The 21,976-nt window shown below is 37.1% G+C and overlaps 1 long non-coding RNA gene across 1 annotated transcript; it reads right to left on the bottom strand.

Annotated features, from left to right (window-relative positions):
- Positions 1–6,985: 6,985 nt before the first annotated feature.
- On the bottom strand, positions 6,986–21,016 carry LOC135412724 (uncharacterized). Its single transcript, XR_010429916.1, has 3 exons — positions 20,158–21,016; positions 16,585–16,710; positions 6,986–11,939 (listed from the first exon to the last, which is right to left on the bottom strand). It is a non-coding gene; the product is annotated as an uncharacterized LOC135412724 (long non-coding RNA).
- Positions 21,017–21,976: the final 960 nt, after the last annotated feature.

Raw genomic sequence — 21,976 nt, forward strand, 5'->3', positions numbered from 1 at the left:
TATTGAGAAAGCTACCCTGCTGTGCAACACGGAAGCAGATGATCAGCTCAAAGCTCAACTTTACATGGTGATTTGCTAAACACACTAAAAAGAAAATATCTGTTAATATAGGCATGTCACAAGCTGTCAGTAGGAGCTGATAGAAAGAAGATAAGAAATTAATTTCAGACTGAAAAATCACAATTTGAGCAAATTGTTTCTTTAGTTGCTTTTAGTTCTTCCTCTGCACTGTGTGTTTTGGACTAAGCAGAGTTTTAAAGAAGGGCCAGGTGTCTCCAGCTCTTCTTCCTCTTAGAACTCTTCTATGAGGTTTTTACAAGGAAACATGCCTTATTGAGAATTACTTAAGAATTTAGCAGAGAAAAAAATGAGCCCAACATTTAGGATTTATCAGCAAGAAATCAGAATCTCTGTGCTAGTTTTCTGAGAGATGCTGTTTGAGAGGTAGTTTTGTTGCAGGTTTTTGAAAGAAGAAAGGCAATACCATATTGTGGCAGACTCCTTTGCAAAATTTGCCATGTTTTGTTACCAGTGGAGTGATAACTCTCTTAAAGAAGCAAAATGTGTCTGAAACATTGTAAGAGATATCTTCAAAAGCTTTTGCTTTTCTTCCCAGTTTGTAACATCGTTTAAATGGTTTAAATTTTATATTCTCACCCATTCCAGGTTCTTTTCCATTCCCCATCCAACTTGACCATGAACACTCCCCATAGTGGGGAAAAACTTCTCTGGGCAACTTGTTCCAGTGTTTCACCCCCTCACAAAAAAAAAAAAAAAAAAAAAAAAAAAAAAAAAAAAAAATTTCTTCCTTATGTCCAAACTAAACCTACCCTGTTTTAGTTTAAAACCATTGCCCCTTTCCCTAGCACTAGAGATCCTGGTAAAAAGTCACTCTCTGCTTTTCTTATAAACTATATTTGTCCTATGGAGGTTCTTTGTTAAAAAAAGAAACTTGTTCCTACTTATGACTAGAATTCTGTATTGGCAAAAGGTCTTCAGTATGAAGAAGCAAAAGGAACAGAGGCTACTCTCTCATGTAAAGGCACTGTGTGAGTCCCAGAAACTTGTTTAGATTGCTGTGCCTCCTCCTGTCCCCACAGGATTTTGCAATCTCATTTCATGGTTCTTTTGGTCACCCCGGTGGTATTGTGAGATTTAAGAAGCAGTTAAGAAAGCATAACAAAAAACCCTAGAAAATTTTAGCCACCCCCTGTACCTTCAGTTGTTCACCAGGGGAAGTTGCCTGGAGAAATGACAGTGACACTGTGCTGCGGCAGCTCAGGCAAACATGAGTCCTGGCTTCTGAGCCAGATGTCACAAACATTTAAACAGCTGTCAGAGCCCTTTCAGCCTGACCTTAAACCCAGTTTAGTTCTTAAATATTAGGGTAAAAAAAAGTGGAAAAAATTCTAAGAATCCCCAACAGGGTAAAGTTACACAGCTGCCTGAAATATTAAATGAAAGGGCTGAACATCTGTTCACTTGCTTTTCAAACTTTAATGTTTTGGAGAGATATTCTGTTGTCTTAGACCCTTAAGAACATCTGAGACCCACGAAGCTTCAGCACCTGTGAAAAATCCTCTCTCAAAACATGTAGACACTTCAAAGCTTATTGCTCCTGCTCTTTGCCAAACATATGTTGCCAAACACCACAACAAATTATTAATAATATTTAGGTCATACATTTGTGCAGTGTATTTCCTGAGTGAGCACCAAAACACTGCTTAAGCATCAACAAGTTTTTAATGCAGGGAGTCTGAAGTGACCATGAAATGGACCAGAGCAACCCCTGGAGAACTGGCTACTCAGAAATAAGCAAAGTGTTAGATTGATCCAGTTTTGGTTTGCATTTGTTTGGAGTTTTTTTAGTTACTCTTTCCTTTTAATTTTAAATTTAAAGTAATAATTGTTTGCCAAGATCAAGCATAGTTTATAATGAACTTGTTAGCTTCCTGCTACAGGATACTGTTGACATAGTTAAGGGAATTACAAGTGGGTACAGGAGGGAATTATTATCATTTATATGAATAAGAACATGTTCTGCAGTTAAACTATATTGTTTATATTTATCAATCATCAAGCCCTGTGCTCCAGGACATAGGATGTAAAATAGAGAGTAGAGAAATCTGTACTATAAACAACACTGTACTTTTAAGGCTTGATGTTCCACTGTGCTTGTGGGACCAAATATAAAGCACAGTGTTATACTTTGCATGTTTTTGCAATACCAGACTTCAAGAGAAGGAAGAAAGCGAAAAGAAAATAACTGGTCAGAAAGATTTCTGTGTATATTTCTGTTTTCATTTCTAATGAGTCACCATTGAAGGTATTTTTTATCACTCCACAGGCTTTCCTTTGGTTTCCACAACTTACAGCCTTGATGCTCTGAAATTTTAGCTTTAGTTCCACATCTGGAATATTAGGGTTTTGTTTAAAGATGATTAAATATTGGTGATATTTCTTTCCATATGTAACTTTGAAAAGAAAATACCTAAAGATATGCTGGCTATAAGTGAAGATAGTCTTGCTTTCTTGCCACTCATGCATTGCAAAGGGGTTTTAATGTTTTATAAGATGATGATTCAAAAAAAAATGTATATCAGTAAAAGTAAACAGGTACAATTAATAGTAATGGTAATGATAATAACAGCATTAATAATGCAAATCCCATATAAGTCTCTTCAAATTCTGTGAAAGATTAAATGCAATTTCTAAAAACCCCTAAAACTATTAATAAATCTCCATTAAAAATTAAAACAAGAGAATCAAAGCAAAAGAGTGGAGGAATAAAAAGCTGTTGCACTTAGAAAAAAGTATTTCATCAGGTCAAAGGGGAAGCATTTTCAAAACAAACACAAACTGTTGAGAAAATTCAGAATTTGGGGACAAGGAGCTGTCAAAATGGAAGAAATTATATGAATGAAAAGCAGAACAAAAAATGTTACACATCACTAGGAATTCATTGTTTTCCACTGAAGAAACTAAATTAATTCCTGGCTACTTATACAAAGGAAATAACATAATTAGGTACTGTTTTATGAAAGGAAAGCTAGATCGTGAATAGATGGCAGATTCTGTCACCTTGCATTATTTTTGAATCGTGGTGTCTTGCATGCTCCCATACTGTCACACACACACCACATACAGAATACTACAGAATGAAAATTTTTTTTAACTCTCATTTCCTACTTTAAACTAATTCAAAACCAAAAAATCAGAAAGTATGGTTTGCTAATAGAGTGCTAGGTACACACTGTGGAAAGAATCCAACAAAGATAAGAAGAAAGTGGATTTAGGAAGACATCCTTTTGGAAAGTAATCCCTTGCTGTCTGAAAGCCAAGGCTTAGGTGCAGTAAATTTCAGATATTAGGAATATTTTGGCCTCATATATGCACACAGCTCTATGACTAGAGACAGGGTGCCCTAATTACAGATATGGGCTGTATAATGGCCATTTGTTGAGCTGTGCAGTTTTAGATGACATTCCACATTTAACAACTGTGATGGAAGACCTCTGTGATACTCATTCCAACAATGGCACCCTCAAGTCATATTTCTTCCCCTGTCACAAAGTATTTATTTTTATCAGCAGCTTGTCATTCAAGTATATTTAAAAAAAATGGAGAATTGGGCAGCGACGGAGCCTCTATGTCAACTGTGAAGATAATGTCTCTCAATTTAGTGCCACTATTTGATTATTATACATTCATAAATAATCAAACATCAGTTCAAAGACTCCAGGCATCTGAACAGAGAGAGGGGACAGAAAGCATAGGTGGTATTGAATTTTTCACTTAGTCTCATAAAACAAGTCATCCTGTTAATAATCTGGCTCTCATCCCAGCAAGACACAACACATTTTGAAGTTGTCTTTCTTCCTGGCTGTGTCAGCCTTGTCAACTATAACAAAATTTGGCTGAAATAGGTCAAAACAAGGTGGACAGGCTTAATGATATGGGAGATCTTGAAATCTGAAGCCTACAATAATAAAGCTAAAGGAATGTTAAATTCATTCGTCCTCTGATTTGTACAAACACTGAGGCAGGAAACAGAAGCTGCTACAGGAACAATAACATTTGTCATTCCATATTATATCAAAATATAATTTGTGTATATATATATATATATATATATATATATATATGAAGTTTCTAATGGGAACTGGGGCAAGTGGGAATTCTGGCCAGGAGAGCCCTGGGATGATGATGAAGCAGTGTTTTCTGACTTTCTGCTAACCATTCTGCAATGTAGCCTACATTTCTACACTTCCTACACACAGAAATTCAAATCCATCATACACAATGTAAACATTTGATTCTGCTCACTCCTGTAATCAGGCCATGGTGATGGGCACAAGAGTTTCACAACATCATTAGCAAAGCTCTGGGATGCTGGAGCTCCTACTGAATATCTTTACTTGTGTTCTCATGCTGCAGGGACAAGGCTTGGGATTTTCCATAGCTATACCTGTGGTCAGATATCACCATGTTTCACTTCCCTCTGCATATATGTCTATATACTCTGTCAGTTGTTCAGAGGTGTCTAAAAGGAAAGTTAGTGATATAAGTCAGAACCCTGTTATTGGTGTCACAGAGGCATTTCATTGCATATTTAATATATGGCATCTTCATATTCTTTAGCTGAAGTAAAAATTTTGTTTTGACAGCATCATGCATTTCTTTAGGAGGTTGATGCTAAAGGCTTCTCTGAAAAGGACACCTTCTACAAGTAATAGATGTACTGCAAATACATGAGATCAGCAAGTACATACCAAAATATGGTTTCCAGATTTATTATGCATTGTAACTCCTCTTCCATTTTATGAAAAAAAAAAATCAATTAATTTTATCTGTTTTTGAGTATATTCTCTGCATAGTGTGGTTTTGTTGTGCACACTGAGTATATGAAACCTTGTTTTGTATCGTAGGTGATGATCCATTTTTTTTAAAGCTTTAATCTTTCTTCATTAGGGGGTGCTTAACTTGATCGATCAAGTAGTGATCTAAGCCAAAACCTGCTGCTTTTAAGCCTTCTAACAAACTGCTGCCCAGTTCTACCAGCCAAAGTTGGAAAATGCCATATCACTAAATTGAGAGACATTATCTGACAAGAACATTGAACAGGAGTCTGTGAGTTTCTGCTTCTGCTGTACCTGAGCTGTGCCTGCTGCTTTACCTAAGAGCCTGAAAACCAGGCTCTGCCTTTTCGCACCCGAGAGCCCCAAATCAAGGGCTAAGGAAGCAGCTCCACAGAGAAACCCATTGTGGTAGCTGGTGTCCTTCAATGCAGAGACCAGGATGAGCTGGATGCCACTCTCAGCTCCTTCTGCTGCTGGGGGAGAGGCAAAAATGCAGATTTCTCCTACCCCCAGAGCAAGGGCTGGTTTGGGTGAAAGCAGTGGCATACTTTCTTCCACCCCCAAATCATCTCACCTCATAAAAAAGAGTTACAGAGGAGTGAATGGAATAAGAAATTCTCTCCTCTTTTGCAGTTCCGATTTTGACATGCTAAATTCTGATAATGCTATCCTAGGATGCCTACCTACTTCAGGATATTGTGTGGGAGCTGTAGATATCTAATTCAGAGACAGCTGATGCTATGGTGATGAAAGCCACAATGTGCTGCTGGGCTTTTTTGGGGGGCGGTGGGTTGGTAGACTGTCTGTTTCTGAAGTACCAAGTTGCAAGAACACCCCAATTAAGAAATTCTGATCATCCTACCTTTATAATTTTCTCTGACTTGGCTGTCCCATCTGGCATCCTCCAAATACAACCTGCCTACATTTTCTTTCCATAGAAAATCCCAAAGCATCCCACAACATCCTGACATGCAGCAGGACACCAGTATTTGTTCAGCACAACTCTCTAACAGTACAATACAAGAGACATTTACAGTGCTGTAAAACTCAACTACTGTGTTTAGTAAATCTGTTTTGGGAAAGGTTACAGAAAGTATTGCTTTTACCATTACAGGTGAAGCATGGCTGCTATGCATTTGACATTTTGGAGTGTGTTTTCATAGATTGTAAAAGGCCTTTTTGTCATATAATTATCTAAAACTTGTTCCCTTAGGAGACTTAAAAATTAACAACTTCTCTGTTCATATGCATCAATTTGCTCACATAGAATATTGATCCTTATGAGGTTTTTCTTGTTCTACATCTTGCTAGAAGGGCTCATAAATATATGTATGTGTATGAGCATGATCTTTTCCCACATTGCAAAGGCGATGAGGAGGACTGTAAATTACTTTATTTCAATTTATTCTGAAATGTAAACTTTTGTGAATGCATTTGTATTTCCACTCTTTTCCAATGCATCATAAAGTTCTAAGGGTTTCACAGTTATCATTCAGATTTTATTTGTGTCTTTTTGGAAATGTCAGGGGCAAGTAATATCATGCACTGCAGTCTGAGCATGTATATACATGTGCAATTTTATATTCGCGTTTGAATAACGTGGTAATCAACGCTATTTTAAGAAACAAGCTTTGATCCTTATTGTTGCCAACAACAATATTCATACTAAAACACAGTATTCTTAACAAAGTGTATCATGGGGCATTTTGCAATTCAAATACAATTAAAAAGCAACATCAAATAAATATTTTATTTTGATTTAAGATATGAGAGATTCAGCTCTCTAAATATGCAACCAAATTAAGAATATTAGAAAACAAATTCCAAATTTTCCTCTCAGAGAGCAGGGCTTTCTGCAGCTTACTGCATTTCCTTACGGACTGCGAAATGAGAATGCAGTTCATACCTCAGGGCCACCCCGTTACCCTCACAACATCCAACAGCTTCATTATGTGGCATCTTCTCAATAAAAATAGAGGTTTTAGGGTCTATCAGCTCCACCTTGATGAAGACCGTGTAGCTGACCTGTCAGCTTTATGTGATGGCAAAGGATGCTCAGGTGAGACTGAAAGTCACTGGATATTCTCTTAAAAAATCTTGTGTAAAAAGTATGACCCTAACCTGAATGAAAAGCTGCTAAAGAAGACAAGAAAGCTAATGTTTATTTACAAATTGAGTAAATTTATGCAGACATTCCCTGCAAAGCAATCACTGAAACACATAACAGCGTTGTATTCTGAGTATCACTATAATTTGAAATCCCATATTGCTTTGCTAGTGTTGCAAATGTTTTTCTTGCTTCCTTATTTCACACATACATGCAGAAATCCACTTTCCTAAAGCTTATTATTTGACCCTACTCTAACAGAGGGTCTGAGGTCTTTACATTTTAGATATCAATTTTATTTCTTAAAATGAATTCTGATTTTATAAAAATGAAAATTTCAGATTATTACATATACATATTTCGGATGACAAATTTAGAGCAGACTGTACTGCTTCATTCTAGTTGATAAATTACACATTATGATGCGCTGTAACCCCTCCCAGTAGTACTCCAAATATTATATATTTGTTTTGCATACCATCTCCTCTTGGGAAGCATGCTTTCCACTTGTGAGTTTAGTCACTGCCTCCAGCATAAGTTATACAAGATTAGAAGAATACCAGGAAAACAGAAAAAAAATAAAATCTGAGGAAATGTTTGCATACCACAAGAAATGAATGGAATAAATTTACCAACTTATCAGCAGATTCATACAAAATTTTTGTTATAGACCACTTCCAGGCACAAGGAGGCTGTTTGCCTACATGAGACGTGAAAAGCCTTCAAACATATATCTCATATCACAGACTGCCTGTTCCTGGGATCATTGAGTTAAAATACTGGCAACACTTTAGTAACTTTTTTTTGACCTCTAGTTTTAAATTCAGTTTCCATCCTGGATTGATACACTTATGTTTAGCGTATTCAAACTTGTTCAGAAACAGATTGAAATTCCTTTGGTGATAGCTAAAATGTTTAAGGAAGACGTGTGCTTCTCTAGTCCTGGTCCATAAAAATATGTAATAAGGAAAGGCTTGGCACTGTTTAGTTCAAGTATCCCATAATCTCTCTGAAGTAGAACTTAAAATTCCTGATGGAAGGAAAAGGAGCTTTGTTAGCCCATCAGGGGTAAAAGGGAAAAGCATTTCCCCAACACCTGAAAACCATCCTCGATGATTCGTTGCTCCGCCCTAATTTACCCACAATTAAATTCATTAATGTTTCCATAGTGATGTGGTTCCCAGCTATTGCTGTGGTAAAGACTGTTATTTGGTGAACTATCGGGTCTTACAATGGGAGTGAAAGGGTCCCACACTTTTTATGTTTAAAATAGAAATTCTACTGTCTGGTGATTATACAGAGGGGTTAAATTTGCTGTAATGCCAACCGTACCCATCCATGTTGTGGCAACTACTCTGAATTTTTTCTACATGCTTTACATCATTTTTCAAGCAGGTTCAATGCCTAGAAATGCTAGTGAGTTTTCAGGATGGTGTAGAATACTTAAGATGTCCTGAGTGTAAAGAATTTTGAGACCCAACAATGTGGGCCTGCTGGTATCACTGAAGGCAATTATGCCTCTTTTATGCCTCTTTTAGAAGAATGGTAAAAATAGTTTCTACTGAAGTACTAAAAAAAAAGTTATTGTAGAATAATATAGAGTAATCAGACATTGGAATGGGCTGCCCAGGGAGGTGGTGGATTCACCATCCCTGGAGGTTTTTAAGATGAGACTGGATGTGGAACTCAGCACCATGGTCTAGTAACCACAGCAGCGTTGAATCAAGGGTTGGACTTGATGAACTCAGAGGTCTTTTCCAACCTGGTTGATTCCATGATTCTATGGATTTATTAGCTGAAGTAGGTGGAAGCCCAAATTTCAGCCTCTCAAGAGCTGGCATCCACTCAAAGAAGACTAAACTTTTCCCATTACAATAAATGTGGGCTGCTACTTGCCAGTGGTCAATAAGACTTATTTTTTTTCCAGAATCATTTTTATTTGTGTCTTTAACACACTGCATGCCTTGGCAAGGTAGCAAAAAAACTGAGATAAGAATTTAGTATTACATCTCCAGGGGGTTGACACATTTTGAGCCTTACGAATGCAAATAATGCCAGTTGCTGGTTGAGGCAGGATTAAATCATATTCTGCTTAAAATGATTCTAGCAACAATAAAATTAGTATACTGGGAAAAAATGGCAGAGTGGAGAAGAAAATCTGGCATAATTTCGGCCAACAATTGAACAAAAGCTGATGTGGTGATGTTAACTTCAAAAAATGTCTCTGGAGAGACACAAAAGGCACATAGATTACTTGATTAAGATCAAAACAGATAAGAAATGTTGCCTGTCAGTGCTATTGGGCTTCAGCAGTACTACCAATATATAACTTGAACCATTATTTACTGTTGTACCGTCCCAAAGGTCTTTAGAAGATACATTTATACAGTACAGTCACCACATCCATATTAAATCATGGGTGAGGATCCATTCAATTCCTTTTTCACCTTCAGCTGCTTGAGCACAGAACATACAGACATGATTTAGAAATCTATTGGCTACTCCTTATATCACAAGGGTCAGACTGGTCCCTTGCTGGAATAAATAATAGAGACTTCAAAACCAGTCTAATTTTTCTCATTTACCCATTAGGCTATCCCTGCTGCATTTCCTCTTCTATTCTATGTGTAATAAAATGTTACAAATACAATAAAACAGTAATTCTCTTTGCATGATAAAGGGATTTTTCTCTTCCTCCAAATTCAATTTATTTGTTAAAAGAGCTGAAAAACTGTATTAAAACTTGCCCTTCCCCCCACACCCTACCGCCACCAAACAAAAATAAAGCATTTGCTTCTAGCATTCTTAAATGATGTTTGATGCTCCAGAGAGCCTTCAACATTCATTATAGAGTCAACCAGAGCTTCATTAAATATCAGTCTAGCATGTGTATATGTGGTACTGAGTGCTGGCCTCGGGAGCTCCCCTAGGCAATGTTCTATAGGTTTCTTTCATCTGTCATTTTGCTTTGACTTGGGGCGATTATCACTTTTATCATTGACAATAGAAAACTCATTCCTCTGTGCATTGCATTTTCATTATTCCTTGCCCTGTGAGGATGACTGACACACACAGATTCTTTTTCATCTTTTAAAGTATTGTAATTAATCATTTTAAATTCTCGCCTTGGAGTGTTCTTTTATTAGCATTGGTGGATGAAATAAAATTAAAACTGTGTATTGGTGCTAAGATAACTTGTTAGGTTATTCTGGCCTAGTAGCAAAAGACGAACTCTCACAGAATCACAGAATCACACAGAATGAGTAAGGTTGGAAGGGACCACAGTGGGTCATCTGGTCCAATCTCCTTGCTCAAGTAGGGTCATCCCAGAGAACATGGCACAGGACTGCATCCTATCCTTGAATATCTCCAGTGAGGGAGACTCCACAACCTCTCCAGGCAATCTGTTCCAGTGCATAGTCACCCCCCCCAGTAAAGTTCTTCCTCATATTCAGGTGGAACTTCCTGTGTACCAGTTTCTGCCTACTGTCTCTTGTCCTATTGCTTGGCATCACCAAGAGCCTGGCTTCATCTCTTGACACCCTCCCTCCAGATACTCGTAGACATTGATAAGTTCCTTCTCAGTTGTCTGTTCTTGAGGCTGAACAGGCCCAACTCTCTCAGCTTTTCCTTGTAGTGGAGGTGCTTCAGTCCCTTAATCATCTTCATAAATGCCTGATGGACCTGCTTCAGGAGCTTCATATCTCTCTTGTGCTGAGCAGCCCAGAACTGAACAGACTCCAGGTGAGGCCTCACTAGGGCTGAGTAGAGGGGCAGAATCACCTCACTGCATCTGCTGTCAATGCTCTTCCTGTACACCCCAGGATCCCATTGGCCTTCTTGGCCACACGGGCACACTGCTGGCTCATGGACAGCCTGTTGTCCACCAGGACCCCCATGCCTTTCTCTGCAGAGCTGCTTTCCAGCAGGTTGGCCCCAGCCTGTACTGGTGCCCAGGGTTATTCTTCCTCAGGTCCTGCATTTGCCTTTGTTGAACTTCAGACTGTTCTTCTCTGCCCATCTCTCAAACCTATCAAGTTCCTTCTGAAGGGCAGCACAGTACTGTGGGATATTGGCCACTCTTCCAGCTTTGTGATATCAGCAAACTTGCTGAGGAGGTTCTGCCCCTTCATCCAAGTCATTGATATATAAGTTAAACAATATTGGACCTAGTATTGAACCTTGGGGACACCACTAGTGACAGATCTACAACTCTCATACATTTTACAGTGGTTTAACTTGTTGACCTGCATTTGGTCTGTCCTGGTATTATCGTGAGCAGGGTGTGAATATGGGCTACAGAGTGCCTAATATTTTGAAACATCAAACATAAAAATCTGAAAAAAGTCAGCCTTTTTTTTCCATGGGAACATCACTGGGAATTTTTGAGTCTGAAAGTTAATGAAGGAAACTATGAAATGATTTTGTCAATAAGGAAGAAAGATCTTAAAAGTACAGTGCTGGTCAAAGACTGAGGAGACCTGGGTTACTGCCACTTCCATGAGCTTCAAGAGTTATCTTGAACAAGTGACAAGTTCTTTTCTTGTTTTCTACCTGCAAAGTTAGGATATGAGTGTTCGTTCATCTCTCTTGGCTTCATTTGTTTAGGCTGTGGGCTCCTCAGTACAGAAGGAGCCTCTTATAATTGCCAAGGAATGAGTCTACCACAACCTCACTTAAGCACCGATGTCAACTGCATAATAGTTGTGTGCCAATGCTGTAATGGTTACTGTCTGTGTGTTACATTATTAGGGAGAGGCAGCACTGACAGAAGCACAGAGGATCCTTATTGCTGCCGGAGCAGTGCTGGTCCCCTCCTCTCTGCACATCAGGACAAATTATCATAGAAACAACCAACAGCCTCGAAGAAGTGACAGACCCTCTTCAGAACTGGAGGGCATAGGCAACGTGAACATACAGCAACAGTTTTCTTTCTTCCTCTGCAATTTGTGTTTGCCTCAGAAGTTTAAATCCTAGTTAGAAAAAAAAAAACCAGAAACAGGAACCATAAGCAAACAAAAAAAAACAAAACTAAAAACAAAAACAACCAAGAAACCATATAATATAGAAATAACATTAGACCAGTTTCAGCAGTAATACTTTGCATTCTTTTACAATTTATTGAAAATGCAGAATGTTCTGCATTCTACTATATCTCTTTTAAACAGGGCCTGATCTAGCTCACATTGCTTTATTTTAATGCCTAACATTAAGGAAAATATTTAGAACATAAATCAAAGACATTTTCCTACCATAACCTGCAACACAATCCTGTTTTAGAATTAAGCCAATTTTTTTTCTTCTCTTTGTAGTTCCTGAGGTGATGCTAAACTTCTTAGCATATGGCAGCTTATCTTGCATATTTTGGACGTCTCATATTTCAAATCTTTCCTCTATAATATTAATTTTGGCTATCTCTCCATATCAAGACTTGCAGAGAAGTCCTGAGAACACAAACTACTCTCTTTGTCAGCCTATTTCACATCAATTCTCCATCTTAAAGAGAGATGCATTACATCTTAGACGGCCTGAAATAGAATATTTAAAATACTTGCAGTTGAGTTGCAGAAATCTGAATTCTTAAACTTACATTCTAGCCAAAAGGGCATAGGAAGTCAAAAGAAATTCTTCAATAAAAGTAAATTTTTTTTAAAAAAAGTTGTTTGCCATTTGAAATTACTTGAAAGAAATGGAGAGTAAAGTTGTAAAACATCTGCCTAACGAAGCACTGAAAACAAGATCCACATCTTTTTAGTATAAAAAAAATCTCAGTTTTGCACCGAGTCTCATCTAGGATACCAAGGAACACCAAATGAATGTGATAATGAGGGATTTTTTACATTACACAGTTTTCACAGAGGCTGATTGGATAAATTTTGTTCAAGGAAAATCTCACTTCTGAGGATTTGTGAAGCCAGATGGTGCCCCACGAAGCTGCCTTGGAGCAAAGTAGTTCTCTTATCATTTGAGAAATGCCCCGTTTTTGTAGTTACATATGGAATTCTTTTTGCTTTAAGGACAGCATTTGGCAAACACTGTACTCTGTGTCTGTTTGGTGATCCCCACTGCCACAATTATTTCTATGAGTCATCAGAAGAACTATAATCCAGTAAGTAAACTGCCAAAGAAAAACTTCCATTAGTTAAAAAAAAGCCTGTTAATTAAATTTGCTATAGAATTCAGATTTCATCTTAAATTTTGGAAAATATAGCCCATTCAATGAGTGGCCCATGTCATCTTTCAGTGGCCATGCTTTTGAATAAAGCAAAAGAATTGAAATATTTAATGTTTTTTAACAGCAAAATATGTGATATCTGCTGTGTCATTGCTCTGTTTATGGTATATACCAATCAGTTGAGGTGTGCATATAGTGAGATATCAATTCACTGGAGACCTCACATGAGGAGTACTTCAGTGGAAATACATATATCTTACAGATTAGTCAAGAGGAACTTATGATGGCTTGTAATTTTGGCCTGGTGCCTTGAAAACACAACCTTATTTAAATAGGTCAGCACTGCCAGACTTATAGTGTAATTAATGTCGATTAAATCTATGTAGGACCAAGAAAATATGAAGTAACAACTGGTTTGGAACTGTTTTGAATATGACATAAGTAATCAAGACACAGAAATCTAAGTGTCTTGTGGATAGCCAGGTTATGATTCAACCCTGATTGAATTTTACTTAATTGTTTGAATATTTAAACATTTTAATTACAGCTTTTAGTTTTGGGAGGGAGGAGGGTGGTTTTTTTTTGTTTTTAGGGCTTTTTTAATTAAATGTGACTGATGATGGCAACTGTCATTAGCTGAGAATTAACTGTTCAACAAATAAAATATGTTAAATGAATATGAGAAAAGGTTCCTAATATGAAATATGTAGAATCAACTTAGAATGAAGCAAGAAAAATAACCCCAAACTTCTGCCCAAATATCCTACCAAATACAACTTGATATATCGGCTAAATATTTAGAATATTTTCTAGAAAAAAAGTTCATCAGACAGAATATTAATGCAACAGGAATGATTTCATACAGACAGTTCTACACAGCAAACACTCATGCAAAAGTTAATTTTCAACACTGCTGGGGCTGGTGTCATGCAGGAACTTTCAGCACTTATCTTCCAGAGTAAGAGCTAATAAACCAAAATTATTTTGTTCCCTTGTCTCTTGTTACACCGACACTCAAAATATGTAGCACTGTGAGTCTGCATCCCAAAATTTTCACTAATCAGAAATTATTTTCCTGTTAACTGTCTTCTGAGACTTTCTAGCTCTGCCTAAATATGTCTCTTCTACCCTTAATATTCTCTGTTGTCACTGAGCAGAGATTGGATCTATTAATATTCCTATTTTGTCATCTGCATTACTTTGATACAGAAAAGATGCATAAAATTACCTGCTTTCCCATGGAAGAGACTGTCAGCAAAGGTCAGCAGAAGTCCTGTTCACCTGCATCATTACGAGGGGAAAGAAGGACCTTCTGCTACAACTTACTTTTCCTCAGGTCTGGCATAAAGGGAAATTAGGATGTAAAATGATGTAAAATTGTGAATTAAATTGAGCCAGACAGGGTAACATACACTGAAAGCAGAGGCACAATGAAACACACCCACTACAAATCTGTGGGAGGTGTTTGGCTGGTGCACAAGGCACCACAGGTTACACTCAAAACATGACTTCTTGGTTAGCTTTGGTTTAAGTCAACCTCTCCAAGTCAGTTAAGGCCAACTATTAGGGACTGCTTTGGAAGTGAGTTCATTTCATTTGCAGTCCAAAGAGCAGACACTTATTGGATTTATTTTCCATTAATTACAATAGAAATAAGCTCATCACTATTCTGTGTTACATTTCATATTAATCAATTCATTTCTCTAGCTTGCAATCAGTTTATTAGTTCCAATAAGTGCTTCATGAATTGTTAATGATAACATAAAATAACAAAATCCAGAATCTGGTTAAAAATAACACCCTTTGAACATTTAGGCCTGCTGCCACTATTCTGTGTGACTGATGTGGGGTGGAACATGCAGTACAATTATGTGTAGGGGTCAACTTGGCACCATGGATTATAGCTTCAGGATGTGACTGTAATAAATATTGTATGAGAAAATATCCATAACCTTTTGAAGAGTAGCAGTGCTATAATTTTCTAGATGTGTGTGGCAAAGCCTATATTTTCTTCGATCCATCTACCAGAGGTGCTAAGGGGAGCTGTCAGTTGTTCTTAATTAAGGCCTTAAACTGAACACAAGTATATCTCAAATATACGGAGACAGTGTCACGAAAATATGTATAAAATAGTGTCAGAAAGGAAAAATAGTTATAAGGATTCACATTAATCATAAAGCATTTCAATTATTTATAAATTTAATTTGATCTTCCAAAAATATTAACTATTTGTATATAATAAGGTGCCAATATAATAACTTTCCAAGGTGCCATTTGCACACAAACATAGTGTTTGGTGATCAAAACACCTGTTTCAGAATGAGTTCCAGAGTTGTCCTCTATAGAATTGACCAAAAGATAGTATCTTTATTTTTCTAGTGAATTTATTTCAAAATTCCCACACTTCTGAGGATTTTAATGTTGATTTAAACAAAAAAAGGGCACATTAAAGGAAATGAGAACCATTGTTGTTACAGTTATGCGAATAGTTTCTGATGCTGTTCAAGATAAAAAGCATTAAAATTATATCTCAAAAATGTCTCTTTCTACCTCTGATTCTCTGTATAAAAGACGATGTTTCCAAGTCATCACATTGGCAATAACCTCCATAAACAAATAATTTAACAGTGCAACTTAAGGAGAAATTGATAAGAGTATTAAAATTTATTCAAATTTTAGTATTTTGTCTTTATCTTGTTGTCATTTCCAGGCCCATAACATCATTCAGAAACATAACAAGTGTACACATAGCAAGACAAAATGACCACAAATTGTCTTGGCAACCAATAAATCTAATCTACTACCTTTCTTAATCAGGATGGGGTTTTTTAATAATTTTTTAAATTACTTTATACATAATTTAATTTTTAAGCAAGTTATAAAGCTATTTTTTGTGTGTTTCTTCACAAAGATTTTATTCCACCCTTTTCCATAGATTTCTCCAGCCATCATTTATTCATGTTTCTTTATTTCTTACAACAGTAGTTAAAACAGCTAGCAAAAACCAAAAAAACATGAGACTGAACTAACCAGACACTGAAAATATGTGACATCTCCTCAAATGAAAATGGAAAAAACCATGAATCACCAATAGTATGTTCATGAAAACTCTTATCCAAGCAATGATTAGCATCTAATAATGCTTATGGATTATAATAAAAAAAAAAAAGTAAAATCTATAGAGATGACAGGGTAAGTTACCACTTTGTTGGTGACAACTACTATGTGTCTATAACCAGGTTTTTTTCCAATTACAAAAGCAGAGTGAAACTTGAGATTTAGAATTTACTTTGGGGGGGGGATTTCATTCTAATTCAACATACTGAGTAGTTCTCATGCAAGTTATCAATTTGTAAGGCCCAAACCAGCCTTGTTTTGAAGACAAATGTAATCAATGAGTTGTAAAGTGTTTTTCCCCAGAAAAGCATTATACTGTGAATTACCATAAGATGCCACAACTGACATGGATGGCAAAACCACCAGCTGACTGCAGAGGTGTAAGTTCAGACCTTCAATTTCTGGGTGAAGTCTCGTCATCCTGCGGGCCTTCCTTGCAATTGTACCTTCCTCTGCTTCAGGCAGGATCAGGAAGGATGGAAGGAACAGAAACAAACAGCTGAGAAAGAAATTATTTTTAGGCACCTGAATTTAGATTACATTTTAGAGCTGACAGGTGGAAATTTGAAATGGTAATTATAAAGGACATAAGCAAATAATTTGTATTAGCAAGAAAGAGGAAGGATCCAGGTTGTTCTGTCACTTCAAAAGGAGGGGATAACACATTGTTGTACAATATCCAAAATAACCCCTATTTTTCCAATTAACAGGATTGCATTAGAGGTTCAGATTCTCCTCATGAGAAATACTCAATTTCACAGATGCAAATAGTATTCACTCTTTATCTGAATGAATTTAAGATTTGCAATAGTATAATTGCAGAAATTGCATTTGCTTTTATTACACTAATTTACCTTACATGTTGCCAGTTATATAGAATATTTCATGCAATGGGTGCATTTCACAGTGTACAGGTATCATACTTCCAGCGTTTAAAATGCTGCTAAAATTATCCCCCACATAAAAAGAATTTTTTTCATGTTTTCCTTAAAAATAAGTTTCAAAAAACCCTTTGCACAGTGTCCTCGCCATAGTGTTTTTCCCCCCCTATTTTTCCCTAAAGGCTTTGGTCTCCTAATCTTGGTCACAAAAAATCTTGTAGCTAAAACCTATTCTTATTAGGAACCATTTTGTTAAATTTTCTTTTGATTGGTTCTGATGACACTCGGTCTATGTAGCAGAGGAGGTTCAATCGGGTGGCATCAGGGTAGTATATGCTGCTTGAAGAGCCTTAAGAACGTGTTTTACTCATTTTGTATTTGGTCAGAAGGGGTTTTAAAGTGCAAAATCAGTTTTCAAAAAGTCCCTGGCCTTTCAAGTAAAGTGACGTAATTGCTTTGTGCAGTTATGCATTAATGTTACTCTGAAAATTACATGTTTAATGTTAAAAAATAGTACTACCCATCTTTTTTTTATCTGAAATTGATGAACACTCGAAAGTTAACTAGCAGTAGAAGAACTCAGAGACAGTACCCATCAGGTCTAAGGCATAAGAAAAGTTGGTCTTTATTTTGGGTAGGAGAATGGAAAAGGTGGGTTACTACGTGGGCTGTAAAAAGGAGATGGCAACTGGGTGGAGGAACAGCATATTTTCTAAGAGATCTTTTTTATTTCATTGTAGGGTCTTTAGCATCTACTGCTTCCTTTGGGAGGATGCTCATGCCTGGAGGGAGGGCTTGGACATCCTTCCCAAACTGGCAACATCAGCCGAAGCCCTTGGCTTTGTCAGTCTTCCTTCCCTAGCAACAGTCAGAGCAGTAATAACCCCAAATGTCACACTGCCTTTCCAGGAAGGTGCTGTGTCCAGATAACCCCAACTGCTAGACGTAGGCCTACAAGGTGCTTGCTCACCACTGTTTTGCTATTTTCCTTTATTGCAAATTACCCTTGGAGAAGTAATTCTTTTTTTTCATTTATGTAAGAATTGAAAAAGGAATTAAATTATTAGCAAGGCTTTATGTATTCAGTTCTCAAGGTGGCTCTTTTCTGTTGAAATGCCACAATGACTATTTTACATCAAAGTGAAAATTATTAAGGTTTGTTTGATAAACATTGGATAGCAATTTGATAAAGACTGGACAGTCAAATAATATTTCTAGAATATTATTAAAGAATCCTTAAAAAGATGGAGAGACAGCACTGAGGTTTGGTAACAGATATTAATAATGACTACCCTTGTATTAGTCCAGAAAGTAATAGTAACATGAACTATTACTTTGCAGTAATAATTACATCCAGTATATTGAGTTCAAACAAAATATTTCTTCTCTGAACAGTCTCAGTCTATAGTGCAAATGAATACTGCATGCATAAATTCTAGCCATTGAGCACAAAAATGATATGGCACAAAACCTGCATTTACAATGATTGTCAGACATACAGATGAAGCCAAATGAAAGCCAGTTGGAAGCTGCTCATAAAATTTGGCAGTTAAAATACATATTTTAAGCCTTATGGCTGCATTCATTGCCATATGTTGAGAGCTGTCCCTCTCTATTTATTTGCAGCTATTGTATGTTTGGAACTGTCCACCCCTATTTATTTGCAATCCCTTAATTAGATATAATGGCTCAGCTACTAAAAGATATTAACATATTGCTGCAGATTGAAGGGAGAACAACAGATATAATTAAAGGTTGAGAGGAGACTGAACCGTGTCAAAAGATTAAGTTTGATTTAGTCACACAATGATAACCGCCCTACAGTCCTTGTTCTGTCAAAGTCCATTTCAGCCTATATTCTAGATTTTCTCTCAAAAGTAATCATACACTGAAAAAACAGTTAGAAAAACTAATTCAATCTGCATAAGTTTGATCTAAACTCATCCCAGTGTTCCTGACCAGGCTGTTGATCAGCAAGACTACATCTAGCTCTGAAAAAGGGAATGGTATATTGAATACTGAAATCACTAACAGGCACTCTTCCGAGGCTAATATTTTGGAAAGGGTCTGTCACTGTCTTTTGGACGTGGCATATCGACAACTATAGGAAGTGGGAGAAATTATTTTTACCCCAATGCCTTTATTAGTCTAATTGAGAATTATATCCCAGTAGACTCAATGTAGAGGAGAAATTAAGCAGCGTCTTCACCTCCACCAGCTCCAACTAATTCTGACAATACTGGTAAGACTCTTGGATTCCAGCTCTTATTGTTTCCCCAGCATGTTATTTTTCTCCTGATTTTTCCTCTTTCCTGAGCTTCTTTTCCTGACTTCTGTCTAATATACATTGAGTCCAGCCAGCAAAGATACACCCACCTTTTTGCAACATTGCCATAAGACTGCAACCCAAAAGCAATGCTTTAAACAATATAAGGCTGCTAAAAGTTTGCCGAGTTTCACAGTGGCTGATGAGCCATTGCACTGTGCCTGTAGCACCCCAGCAGCAAGGCTGCAGGGAAAGGAAATTCCAGACAAAAAAGCTGACAGACAGAAGCTGCATTTTCTTTTCTTTTTTTTTCTTTTGTTTTCCTACTGTGCAAGTTTGTTTTGTTATAAAACAAATAGAATCGAACATCAACAGCAAAAAACAGTGCTTTAAAACTACCTAAATTTCCTGCATCTTCTCTTTCCTCAACATAGCTGTTGATACATACTAAAAAAGTCTGCTTAAACCACGGTTTCACCTTGTAAACTATTTCAAAGTTTAAGGAGAAAGGATGATGGAAACTCTTCAAATTGAAAATCTTATTTAATTATGTGCAAGTTATAGATTGTTTTCTGGATCATTTCAAAGCTGGTTGTTAATAGGTCAGAATGGTCCTCATGCTGGCTGTTACCTGGAGAGGAAGTTTGCTTAGCCAGATGCAAATCTTGTAACAGCCAAAACATGTCCCCACAGACATCTGGCCTCTCGTATCATGGGTCCATGACAGTGTGTGCTCTTTCTAAATGACTTACCCCCACGAAGTTCCCACAAGCCAGGAAAGACCTCTTATCATCTGAAGTATTTATGTACCCCGAAGGCCAAGACAAAGAAGGATTTAGATACTGGAGTTCAGAAATTTGGTTCCCAAGTACTCCCCTGCTTACTGAAGTACATGGCCACTTAGCAACTGGTGAGCTCCCTCATCCTTCAGCTTCCATAAAAGCCTTCCTTTTCAAACAGTACTGAAAAATTTAGCATTTCAAATTTTTGATTGGTATCTTCAAAGGAAGTTGCTAATAGGTGCCACAGGGAAGATGGAAGCATGTATAATGAAAGTAAGGAGAGCCATGTGCGCTGAGAGGAGGAGTGATAGGGCAAAGAGCAAGTCAGGTTCAGCTTTGTAGCATTTTCATATTCACAAAACAGCCATCGGTCAAGATATTTTTTGCCTGGGTGCATGCTTCAGCTAGAAATGTATACTCGAACCTTGAGACCAGTCTGATCCGTTTTGGAAGGTTTGATCTACACCTACTCTCTGCCTATGAGGAAAATAGAAAGTTTTTTCCCTAAAATTCATATTATACAGTTATCTTCTTTTTCCCCTTCCATCATGTTTTCCCCATGGCATAACAGGTTATTTCATATAATGCCCTGTAAATACTAAGTCTGCTGGGTAAGGCTTAGGGGAAAACATTTCAACATTTCCAGCATAATGAATTAGAGAGGGACAGATAGGGTTGTCTTTTTTGAAGTTCCCAGACTGACGTCTATCTGCCTGTTTTTTATTCTCAAATAAAAGCCTTTTTTAAACCTTTTCAAAGGCATGAGCCCTCCTGATAGAAGTACTCATTTACCCAGCTCTGATCAGCAGGATTGTGAAGTGAGCATCTCCCATACAGCTTCTGTCAAGGATTAGGAAGAAATCAAATCAAATCTGATATTTACTGTTAATTATGAATGTCTAAAAGGAAGTGTGGAAATTGAAGAGAAAGAAAGAGATAGATCCGCAGCTTTTAAATAGGACTGTTATGACCGCAAGACTAGAGGCTCAGAGTCAGGTATCCTGTAAACTAATTCACAGAAACATTTCCTATGAGGTAATACATTTTATATTTTAACTTGTCAGATTCTTGAAGAGATAAGCAGAGGAAATAGCTCATTGATGCATCTCAGGAGAAAATCTTTAAAAGAAATTTTAGAATTCAGCAGCAAACAGAAGTATTGCAGTATAACCTAAAATATTCCACTTGGGTAGGTTATTTTATTGTCCTGATAGAAAAATAAAGTTTCTTCTGCCTGCACAGAAGAACTTTAAAGATTCCAAAAGGCAACTGTGTGAAGAATGCTAACTATGAAACATATTCTTCTTCTATAGTTCTGAAATACAAAGTATTATAGAACTCCATAAAGTTTGCATGGGGTTACCTATTTGGTGATTGCATTGGGAACATGCGAATATGTATACTGGATATACTGGATATACAGAACGCAGAAAACAGCAAGGATGAATGCTATCAGCTGATGTGTTTAGCCCATTTCCACTGGCACATGGAGCAAAGGAAACTTTTGGCTACTAGCAAGGGCTGTACTAAAATCTTTAGTCTGTGAGTACCCAAAAGTTTTCTCCATGTAAGGTCCTGTTTTCTACAGCAACCAGCTTTTGCTTGGGTTAGTGACCTGGGCTTTCAGGGTAGATGTGTCAGAGATGGGCAGGAAGTGGAGATTCGTGCAAAGCGATGCTAATAATCATCTATAAACTCCATGTGCCAATACCACAGCCAAAAGAAATGCTGAAAAGTGTCATTTGGAATGAGGACTGTGACTGGCTCCTCTATGTCTTTTAATAGGGGA

The sequence above is a fragment of the Pseudopipra pipra genome, chromosome 4, assembly GCF_036250125.1.
Source record: "Pseudopipra pipra isolate bDixPip1 chromosome 4, bDixPip1.hap1, whole genome shotgun sequence".
Classification (NCBI taxonomy): domain Eukaryota; kingdom Metazoa; phylum Chordata; class Aves; order Passeriformes; family Pipridae; genus Pseudopipra; species Pseudopipra pipra.